The following is a 12,036-nucleotide window of genomic DNA, read 5'->3' as shown; positions in this document are numbered from 1 at the left end:
GCATTCCCGGCAGTTTGCGGGGCGGGGGTGGGGGTGGCGGTGGCGGTGGCGGTGGCGTTTCCTAGACCAGAAGGCTGCCACTGTTCCCCGCCCGAAGCGGAATCCTCGGGACCCCTCGGGCACCTTCGGCCGTCCCCGGCAAGCTAAAGTCACGCTCCAGCTCCCACAGACACTTACTTTTCCGCCCCGAGTCTCGCGCATGCGCACCGCGACCTTCAAGCAGGCTCTGAAATGAAAGCATCTTGAGAAAGAGGGAGGGACCCTAAATCGCGGTCAGGTAGGTCACGCGGGGGGGGCCGGCACAGCCTGAGATGGCCACTGCCGCCAGGGGCCTCCAAAATAGGAATTGTAGAACCAAAAGGTTTTAGAGAGGTCCCACCGAGATTTGAACTCGGATCGCTGGATTCAAAGTCCAGAGTGCTAACCATTACACCATGGGACCTGCTCGCTACTTCACGCGGCCGGGAGCGTCCTCAAGGCACATAGCGGGCGCGCCGGGCTGCCTTTCGAAAACGGCAGTGGATGCCGGGTTTACCGGCTCTGGGTCCTGGGCTCTGGTCCCCGGGCTCTGGTCCCCAAGCCGAACTGGCGGGCAGGAGCGGAGCAACGAGGGCTTCAGCGTCCCCGGCGTCCTATACGATCCCGGTCCCAGGGTGTCATTTCTTGCTGCCTCTCTCCCTGCTCTCCTCCAGGGGTCCTCACCGGGTTTGAGGAAGCCCGGTGGTGGTTGGGGGGCGGCAGGCTGGAGGGGTCGGCCTTAGCGGGGCTAGGCCCGCGATGTTGGACCGGAGAAGGCCGGCTCCGACCCATAGACCCCGAGCAGGAGGCTCGGCGCTCGCATCCTGGGCTTCGTATTGTTTATTTATTTACTTACACAGCGACGACCCCGGGTAGGTTATTTTGGTCGAGCGGGGAGGAAAGCTGACTGGCACGTCGAGGGACAGCCGTTCAAGGCCCAGGTGCCCCAAGCGCGAATCGCCGCTAGGAAGTGCGCCCCACCTGATTCCTTGGCGTTACACATAGCTAGAGCCACCGAGAAATCTGCACAGAAAGTTCCGCTTCCATTTCCCCTCTCCTACTTTAAACGCTACTTGGGGGCATGGTTCCTTTTAACGTGTAGATTAGAATCAGATCAGTGAAAGAGACAATCCCTTTTGGACTTTCTCATAAGTTTTAGTGAAGGTGTAAAAGGATAATGTTTCTTCAGGTCAATCTGGCGACAGATAAAATTTTATATGCCATTTGCTCAGCAATTGCACTTTTGGAAATTTATCCCAAGGGACTACTAGGACGAGTGCCAGTTAGTCAAGGATGTTCTCAGCTGTGTGGTTTTTAATAGTAAAGAATAAAAATAAATGTCCATTGAGTGAAACTTGATTAAATAAATACTGACAGTATCTATACAATAAATACTGTGCAGGAATTTAGGGGGGAATTTATTGTATTGGCATGAAAAGATATACTGTCCTAAAGAAACAAAACAAAAACAAAAATCTACTTGCCAATTAGTGTGTATAATAAAATCCAACTTATACACAAACAGAAAAGCTGAATGAATACACATGTAATGAATATTTGCCATTTATTTGCCCTCGGCCATCTGATTGACTCCGTTTCTTGAGAGACTCAACATTGCATGGGACTGGGTGACAGCAGAACTGTGCCCCAAGGTAGACACGCTCACTCTCCAGGCTTCTGGCAGCCAGAGTGAAAATGTGTGTCCTTAACTTGGCCAATTGGATTTAGAATCCAGAAGCAGGAACGTTTTAGAACTTAGTTGGCTGCCGGTGGTGGCTGTGCCATCCAGAGCCTCAGGGGCAGTGATGGCAGCCGTGCCATGTCCACTGGCAGCAGAAGTGGCATCCTAACTAGACTGTCCAGGATCCTGACCTTGGCTGGGTTCCTGGTTGCCTAGTTCCCCTTCATTCTTGTCCATCTTTCTGAGTTTGCTTTCCCTCTGGTGCTGTGAACTCTATAACGTCCTCCTAATAAGTTCCTTTTCTATGTAAGGTACCCAGAGTCCCTTTCTGTTGCATATAGTCAAGAACCTGCTTAGCCCAAATCCGAAAAGATCTGTTGATGACATTTATCTCCTGGGAGTAAACTTATGACGTCCTGTTTTTTTGTATTGCTTGAAAAAATCGTTTATAATTCTTGTATATTGTCCGAAGAAACATTAATGATTTTCCATTTTGAAGAATGAACCAAATTCCCCTTCAGCTCCTATGAGATAAGGGTGTCCCTCTCTTAAGGCTGGAGTGACTTAATATCAAATTGACTCAACATCAAATGACGTTAGCAGCTCTGGACCTCAGCTTTCCCATCTATTTCCTTCTCACAAGGGTTCTGTACTGGCTAGAGGGTATTGAAATTAAGTTTTCAAAAGCTACTGTAGAAAGCTACTAAAGGGTGATGATTGTATCCTCTGAAAGTGTATGACAGTTTCTCTGTCCGGTGTGAGGAGAAGGAATGACTGCCCTCCTATTCCCACTCTCCCTACTCCACTCCCTAGTTCTTTGCAGTTCCCTCCACTTTCTTTCTCAGCTTGAAAAAAATCTTACCAGCCCAAATGAAATCCTCCACTTGCTCCTTCCTCAAGGAACGTAAAAGGATCATCTCCCTTACTGCTTTTGTCATGACTCACTGGAATTATAAGGAATTGTGTTCTGTGGCTCAGTCTCTCCCATCTTCCCGCTCTCTTGCCCTTGGTTGGGCTGTGAATTCCTTGGGACTTGCTTATCTTTATGTGTGGCTAGTGCCTTAACAGACACGTCCCCTGAACCCCCTTAGAGGGCACAGGAGAACTTAGGAGGAAGAAACAACATTCTAATTTTGTGTTCAGAGACCCTTTATAGCATCATATTCTTTATATATATTAATGATAACAGAGAAAACGGAGACAATATGTAATCTCCCTGCCCCAGTGTGACTAGGTTCTTTTAATATAAATCCACTGCATGTGACATCCCAAAGATGGCATCCCATGACGTCTTTGAGAACAGACTCTCAAGCTTCCACACAAGGTGGCTCCTGAAGCTGGGGGAGCCCCGGGCTCTGCTGGAGGTGGGTTTATTGTGGCTTCAGCTGTGGCATCCTAGCTGAGGGCTGAACTGGGGCAGAGTGTACCCCAGAAAGTACAATGAGGCCAAGGGTTAAGAAAAGAGGGCTGAAATCCAGGATTAGGGGCTTTAAAGATATTTTCCCAAGTTTCTTATGAGCCTGTAAATATATAGACAATGGAGTAGGGACAATAATGCTTTGAGGAGTCAACATGAAAAGTATTCATATTCACTCTCAAGGCTGCGTTCAGACAGTTTCCTGTATCCATGCTAGGCTGCTCACAGCTGGGATAGAATGGGCCTTGCTCTGTGTCCTCGCCATTCAGGATAAGTGAGATCTGCCACAAGCCCCTACTTTGCCTTGGGAGCCCTGGTTTTGCCAGACAAGCCACCACTTTGTGCAGGGTGACAGCTTGCCCCTACCCAACCCCTCCGGGCCAGGACCCCGCTCTGGGCCTGGCATTCCCCAGGCTCTGATGGGGAAATCTGACCGCTTAGTTGTTTGTTTGTTTTTTTTTAATTGAAGTATAGTTGATTTACAGTGTTGTGTTAGTTTCAGGTGTACAGCAAAGTGATCAGTTATATATAATATATACATATATATATTCTTTTTCAGATTCTTTTCCCTTATAGGTTATTACAAGATATTGAATATAGTTCCCCGTGCTATACAGTAGGTCCTTGTTGTTTATCTATTTTATACATAGTAGTGTATATCTGTTAATCCCAAACTCCTAATGTATCCCTCCCAGGCCACTTACTTTTTTTGAACAACAGAAAAAAGCAGCATTCACCTTTTATCCTTTTCTTTCATGTTTTTACTTTCTCTTTTTAAAATAACTATCTTGGGACTTCCCTGGTGGCACAGTGGTTAAGAATCTGCCTGCCAATGCAGGGGAAACAGGCTTGATCCCTGGTCCAGGAAGATCACATGTGCCGCGGAGCAACCAAGCCAGTGTGCCACAACTACAGAGCCTGTGCTTTAGAGCCCGTGAGCCACAACTACTGAGCCCACAAGCCACAACTACTGAGCCCGCAAGCTACAACTACTGAGCTCACATGCCACAACTACTGGAGCCCGTGCTCCGCAACAAGAGAAGCCACTGCAATGAAGATGGAAGGCAGCCAAAAATAAATTAATTAATTAAAAAATAATAATTATTATCTTTTCAGATTACAAAGGTAAAATATTTATGGAAAATGTAGAAAATACAGTCAAGTAGAAGGAAGATTTTTAAATAACTGCCATTCCAACAAGCACTTTTACATTTGATATTTCATCTCCTTTTTTAAAATGCATTTTTACAGTCTCGCTGTATATATAATTTTATGTTCTGCTTTTGCACTTAACATAATTAAAATGTTAAAAAATATTTAAATGGATAATACATGAGCATAATACAAAATTCAAAAGGTATAAAAGGAAAACACAGATAAATAAAACTTCCTGACTATAATTTTTTTCTGTTCTCCGAGGCAACTTCTGATATGGTCCTTCTAGAGATATTTCATTCTTACGCGGATATACATGCGTATGCATAATCCATTTCTAGAAAAAGAAATCAAAACATTGTTCTGCACCTGGTTTTATTTATTTAGCACCATATCTTGAGCATTGTTCCACAACAGTACATATGAAATATACCTCCCTTTTTTAAAGGCATTTTATTTTGAGATATTCTTTACATTAAGGAAAATGCACAAATCTTAACAGAATCAATTATTTTTTGCAAATGTATACACTTGTGTAATCATCACCTAGATCAAGATATAGGGCATTTCCATCACTCCAGAAAGTTCCCTGGTGCCTTTTTCCAGTTTTTACCGAAATCACTACTCTGGTTTCTATCACCAGAAATTAGTTTTGCCTATTATTATAGTATACGTATACTGTTTTGCAGTATCTATTGCGTGTGGCTTCTTTTGCTAAACGTGTTTTCGAGATTCATTCATGTCACTTTATATATCAGCAGTATGTTTTTCATTGCTGAGAATATACCACAATTCGTTGGTCCATTCTTCAGCTGACGGACATTTGGGTTGTTTCCAATTTGGGCCTAATATAAGTAAAGCTACTATGACCATTCCTTTACAAACCTTTTTTGGTCTTGGGTATATAACTAGGAATGGAATTGCTGGGTCGTAGGGTAAGTGTACATTTAAGTTTATTAGGAACAGCCAAAGAGCTTTCCAAAGTGCTTGTACTATTTTACACTCCCACCAGCAGTGTATGAGAGAGTTCCAGTTGCTTCACATCTTAGCTAACAAGTGGTATTATTAGTCGCTTAAATTTAGTCATTCCTTTTGCTTTTAATTTGCACTTTCCTAATGGTTAATGACGTTGAACGTATTTTTTTACATGCTCACTAGCCGTTTGAATATCTTCTTTTCTAAGTGCTTCAAGTATTTTGCCCATTTAGAAAAAAAAACCTGTCTTTATCTTATTGATTTATAAGAATTATGTATTTATACATACTTATATATATATATATATGGATCCATTATGGATATATATATGATAATTATATATGGATCCTTTATCAAATATTTGTACTGCAGATATTTTCTTCCAGTCTGTGGCTTGTCTTTTCACTTTGTTTCTTTTTTTTTAGTTTTGCTAATTTAAAAAAGTATGTTTATTTATTTGGTTGTACTGGGTCTTAGTTGTGGTAGGCGGGCGCCTTCGTTGCGGCATACGTGCGGGATCTAGTTCCCCGACCAGGGAACAAACCCGGGACCCCTACATTGGGAGGGCAGAGTCTTAACCACTGTACCACCAGAGAAGTTTCTTCACTTTCTTAATAGTGTCTTTTGATGAGCAGGTTTTAATTTCAATCAAGTGAAATTTATCTTTTTTTTTTTCCTTTTATGATTAATGCCTCTATGTTCTTGCATGCAGAGATCTGGGATATTTCCAAGCACACAGGATAGAAGAGGGGCTTGTGCAGTTAATACAGACTACTCAATTATACAATGAAAACTTTGATAATCTCTTGGTAAAATTTCAAGAGAGAGGTAGGCTTTATTTTTATTTTTTTTGTTTTATTTATTTTTTTAATTTTTAATTTTTATTTATTTATACAGCAGGTTCTTATGGGATGTAGGTTTTACATGGGAGAGTTGTCTGAAACTGGAGCAGGGAGGCTGAAGGGCAGAAAGGTAGCTGGAGGACCCAGGCAAAGGATTAAGAAAAAGAGCTGTATATAGACATGAATACTGTGAAGGTCATTAGATGTAGGTTTGAGCAGAAGAAATGGGGTAGAGAGCAGAGACTTCCTGGGAAGCTGGTGATCCTGATGTTGTTACTGGTGTCTGAAGCACAAACTATGGGCCTATCAAGACTGTAGAATATCAAGAATGGGAAATGGGAGGAAAGAATCAGGATATTGGCATGTGTTAGTCTTCATGTTGGTCCTATGAGAGGTAAGCTTTAGGCTGAGGCAGCCTGTTCTTTATTTTTGAGGTACGTGGGCCTCTCTGTTGTGGCTTCTCCCATTGCGGAGCACAGGCTCCGGACGTGCAAGCTCAGAGGCCATGGCTCATAGGCCCAGCTGCTCCGCAGCATGTGGGATTTTCCCGGACCCGGGCACGAACCCGTGTTCCCTACATCTGCAGACAGACTCTCAACCACTGCGCCACCAGGGAAGCCTGAGGCAATTTGTTTTAAAGCAGGTGTAGTATGGTTTTGCTGAGAGTATCTTGCAATCCAAGTTTACTGGATGTCCTATAACTTGGAGCCTTGTAGGCCTAGAAAAGCTAAAATCTCCAACCCAAGAGAAAGCACCGGCAGAGACAGAAGACTTCGCAGGAGACCAATTTGAGTAAAAGACCAGCCTACTACACTGCAATGCTTTAAACATTTTCTGCCCATTAAGAGGAAAAACCTGGGGGCAAAGAGCAAATTGTAGATGGTCCTTCTGTACCTTAGATGACTGTTTTGAAGAGCATTAAGGCAGAGGCCAGGTGCAGAGACCTGTGGGCTTGGAATCCCTATTACATATTCCTGTCGGTCATAGGACACCTGTGCTCTGCCCCACCTCTGGGCTTCAACCTATATATGATAGTTTAAGACAGTTTGGGTCAAGCTTCTGGTACTTGCAGACAAATGCATTCTCATAGATACACTTGGTAGCGGCTTGTATATGTTGTTGGTCTATCAACAATCAAAAAACAGCTGGGGAGGTACCTTCCTGAGTCAGGGAGAGACAGTATCCAGAATGAGGCGGACCCCAGTCCCATTTCCACTTCAGCCACAGGAAATGGACACGCCCATGCACGCAAAAAAAAGGCCACTAGCCCAGTAGCCAATAGGATCCCTCCTTTCTGAAAGTCTTAGGAATTTTCCTTTTCTGAGCAGGAGAGTGGGACTAAGTAGAGGGGAAACAGAGAGAGTGGACTTGAGCTCCCCCTGGAGGCCCACACGATTATTTGCACCAAGTTGTCCAGGAATTAGGAGTTGAGCCGCAAGTATCAGAGGCCCTTCACTGTCCTGGAAGGATACCTTTGTCATTGGTTTGGTCCAGGCTGCTCAGTTGTGTCTGAAATTGAAGGTTGGAGGGAGGCCTGTGCGGCGGTTATTTTCTGTGATCTGATTTTTACTTCCAAACCACCCAAATAAAAACCACCTTTTATTTATGCCTTTCTGTTTTGAAAACACACAGAATGGTTGTATTATTTAGGACACTTTGCTTATAAGTCACAGGAGCCAACTCAAATTTGATTAAGCAAAAAAGGAGAATTATAAGGGTATAGTGTTTCACAAAACCCCAGGGAAGGAGTATAGCCAGACCTCAGGAAAGAACCAGAAGGCCGCCAGGAGTCTCTCATTTCAGCTCCTTTTTGTGCTTATGTCGAATTCTTTTCTCACTGCACACTGGCTTTCTCGGCTCCCCGGTCTGCACAGTAAGGGGCTGCCCCACTGCTCCGGAGTGTGACGCCTGCCATCCAGCCACCCATAAAGCCCCACTGGGTATTCTCAGGCCCAATTCAAATTCCAAGAAACACAATCTGCTTGACTATTGGTACAGCTTCTCTTAATCCAATATATTTTGACTAGGGAATGGAGGCACACACTCTCTGGGTAGCTGATCTATTCCTGGAGAAGAATTCTTGGAGAACTGCCTCACAGTTTAGGCAAACACCCTCCACTTTAAGAACTCCTCCCTGCTGGAGTAGAAGGTTCCAGTTCTTGGGACAGGGAAGAGGATTTTCCTGGAACCTACCGATGGTAGCCACAGCACATCACAACAGTCCCTGCTGGGGGATGTTTTAGGATGCTACAATTGCCATGAAAACACACACCTCTATCTCCCTGTCTCAAGAATGCAAGAAATTCACCAGGAAGGCAGACATTTTTTTTTGGAACCAGGCATGGGACAAATTAAATGTTTGTCTAAATATTTAATTTACATTTTAGCTATGTTTATATATTTAAATATTTAAAAGCTATAAAAACTGAAGCTAGCAAATTGTTAAAATAAATGTTCTATCCTCTTACCTTGACAAATATATCTTTAAAAAGGAAAACTCCAAATTATTGTAAAGCTGTGATTTTTGTAGTTATTTTATTATCCCCCCTTTTAAAAAAAAATTTTTTTTTTTGGCCGTGCCCTGCGGCATGTGGTATCTTAGTGCCCCAGCCAGGGATTGAACCTGGGCCCCCTTCACTGGGAGCGTGGAGTCTTAACCCCTGGACCACCAGGGAAGTCCCTTTTGTAGTTACTTTAATTTTTAAAAACTTAAGCCATTAAGTGTTTTTATAAAAATAATTACAGTTTTTGCATTCAATAACCACTTAATTCCCAGCGTAAAGAATTGGTATTGGGACTTCCCTGGTGGCACAGTGGTTAAGAATCCACCTGCCAATGCAAGGGACATGGGTTCGTGCCCTGGTCCGGGAAGATCCCACATGCTGCGGAGCAACTAAGCCTGTGCGCCACAACTACTGAGCCTGCGCTCTCACCCTGCGCACCTAGAGCCTGTGCTCCACAAGAGAAACCACCTCAATAAGAAGCGCGCGTACCGCAATGAAGAGCAGCCCCCGCCCCCCACCCCCACCGCAAGTAGAGAAAGCCCACGCGCAGCAACTAAGACCCAATGCAGCCAAAAATAAATAAATAAATAAAAAAAAAAGAATTGGTATCACACTTCAAGCATGATACATCTAGAACTACATGTATAAAAATTAGAGTAATAAAAATTGCTTCTATTTTCTTTATTTTTTAAAACTATCCAATTTAGAATGTTTATTTTTGGCATGAGGCATTGAGGACTCTTTTACATTAAAAATTAAGGTAAGATCTTACTCCAATAAAGATCTATTAAAAAAAAAACCAAAACAAAAGAAAATGTCTCATAGTATCTTGTTCAAAGATCTTTGCTTACTATTTTTAAATGTTCTTAAGCCACACGTGCAATTGTTGTGAACAGCACACTAATTTTCTAGTACTTTTGGAACCATGAATTGAAAGGCAAGAAAATAGACGCTAGGTAGTGGGCAAGACTCTATTGCTATTTATGTTATCTGAGAGGAAGAATTTGACAAATTTTAAAATGTGTCTTTTTCTTTTACCTAAGCACTTAGCTGCTCAAATATTACCAGCATTCCAAAGCACTGTCCACAGACTTGCAGGGCGTTTACACGCAGTCGCCTTTTGTTTTGAGAACATAGGGCAAAAGGAATGGAGAGGGCTTCCCTGGTGGCGCAGTGGTTCAGAATCCGCCTGCCAACTCGGGGTACATGGGTTCGAGCCCTGGCCCGGGAAGATCCCACATGCTGCGGAGCAATTAGCCCGTGCACCAGAACTACTGAAGCCCACGTGCCACAGCTACTGAAGCCCACATGCCACAACTACTGAAGCCCACACGCCTAGAGCCCGTGCTCCGCAACAAGAGAAGCCACTGCCATTAGAAGCCCGTGCACTGAAATGAGGAGTAGCCCCCGCTCGCCGCAACTAGAGAAAGCCCGTGTGCAGCAACAAACACCCAATGCAGCCAAAGATAAATTAAAATAAATAAATTTATTTTCTTAAAAAAAGGAACAGAGAAACATTTCTCTAGAGCCTGAACAGTGTTTAGTCCCAAGAGGGGATATTTAGGGAAACAGGTTATGCTGTCCCGGCGCTAAGCACTAGATCCTGAGTGACAGAGATGCCCAAATGTTCATCAGTAAATACATGTGTTTGTTCTTTTCCTCCAGTTTTATTGAGATATAATTGACCGACAGCACTGTATAGTTTAAGTAGAGCATAATGATTTGACTTAGCATACATCATGAAATGATTATCACTGTAAGTTTAGTGAAAATCTATCATCTCACATAGGTACAAAATTAAAGAAATAGAAAAATAATATTTTTTTCTGCGATGAGAACTCTTAGGATTTATTCTCTTAACCACTTTCATATATTATACACGGCAGTGTTCGTTATATTTATCATGTGGTACGTTATGTCCCTAGTACTTATTTATCTTATAACTGGAAGTTTGTACCTTCTGACCACCTTCATCCAACTTTGCCTTCCCCAACCCCCTGCCTCTGGTAACCACAAATCTGATCTCTTCTGTGAGTTTGTTTGTTTTATTTATTTGGTTGCGCTGGGTCTTAGTTGAGGCAGGCGGGCTCCTTAGTTGCGGCTCACTGGCTCCTTAGTTGTGGCATGTGAACTCTTAGTTGCAGCACGCATGTGGGATCTAGTTCCCTGACCAGGAACCGAACCTGGGCCCCCTGCATTGGGAGCACGGAGTCTTAACCACTGCGCCAACAAGGAAGTCCCTGTTTGTTTGTTTTTAACATCTTTATTAGAGTATAATTGCTTTACAATGGTGTGTTAGTTTCTGCTTTATAACAAAGTGAATCAGTTATACATATACATGTGTCCCCATATCTCTTCCCTCTTGCATCTCCCTCCCTCCCTATCCCAGCCCTGTTTGTTTCTTGTGGATTTTTTTTTTGCGGTACACGGGCCTCTCACTGTTGTGGCCTCTCCCGTTGCGGAGCACAGGCTCCGGACGTGCAGGCTCAGCGGCCATGGCTCACGGGCCCAGCCACTCTGTGGCATGCGGGATCTTCCCGGACCAGGGCACCAACCCACGTCCCTTGCATCGGCAGGCGGACTCTCAACCACTGCACCACCAGGGAAGCCCTGTTTGTTTGTTTTTGAAGTAAATACACGTGTCTGTGATATGCAGGGTTCTCTAAAGCACAGGATCCAGGTAGGGGCTCGTCTTGCCTGGGTCTAAGGACAGTACTGAATGGAGCAATCCAACATTGTCCCCCTATATAGCTATGGTGTTGTACATAAAATACATACTATTGAGCTAAATGATCACGCGTGCTAAAGTTATAAAAACTTTATAACTATGTTTATGACATACACAATGGAATGAGGTATGTACTTTATTCCTGTTTGGGAGAATAAACAATGATTGCCAGTCTGTATTTGTATCTGAGAAACGGTAAATTGAAGTTAAGCCAATTTCTTTACAGCAGGACTTCTCAGAACCTTGAATATACTAATGTGAATTGCGACTGTCCAAGAGGGAGACAAAGCATGCAGTATTTTTCAAAATTATTTGACCACCAAAACATTTTTCATGAAGTTTTATTAATATCTCACAGACACATTTTCAGAGATCCCTCGGCCGTCTTCAGTAGGAAAGAGTAGAAACCAAAAGGCAGAGCCAGTGCAACACTGGGAGAATCTCCTGACTCCCAAGATAACCGAGAGAGCCTGTCTCATCATGATGGTTCCACTCTGCAGATGACATGGGTCTTGAGTGGTCAGCAACTGATCTCAAGGCCCTGGAATCTAGTGGCTTGGCCACTGCACTTAACACTGTTTATCATGGCACCTCAGCACAGGGTCCAAGTTCAATCCCAGGAATTATGGAATCTGTCTTTATGATAGGGAGTCTGATGCCAGGGAAACCTTTATTCCAGCAGTGAGCGGACTACCCCAGTGATCTCATCCCTCCAA

General features: G+C 43.6%; 1 non-coding gene across 1 annotated transcript; it reads right to left on the bottom strand.

The window, feature by feature from the left end:
- Positions 1-370: 370 nt before the first annotated feature.
- Positions 371-442, bottom strand: TRNAQ-UUG (transfer RNA glutamine (anticodon UUG)). Its single transcript has one exon. It is a non-coding gene; the product is annotated as a tRNA-Gln (tRNA).
- Positions 443-12,036: the final 11,594 nt, after the last annotated feature.

This window comes from Neophocaena asiaeorientalis, unplaced genomic scaffold (assembly GCF_003031525.2).
Source record: "Neophocaena asiaeorientalis asiaeorientalis breed wild unplaced genomic scaffold, Neophocaena_asiaeorientalis_V1.1 scaffold1, whole genome shotgun sequence".
In the NCBI taxonomy this organism is placed as follows: domain Eukaryota; kingdom Metazoa; phylum Chordata; class Mammalia; order Artiodactyla; family Phocoenidae; genus Neophocaena; species Neophocaena asiaeorientalis.
The sequence above is the reverse complement of the archived record's forward strand: the minus strand, read 5'-3'. Positions and strand labels throughout refer to the sequence as shown.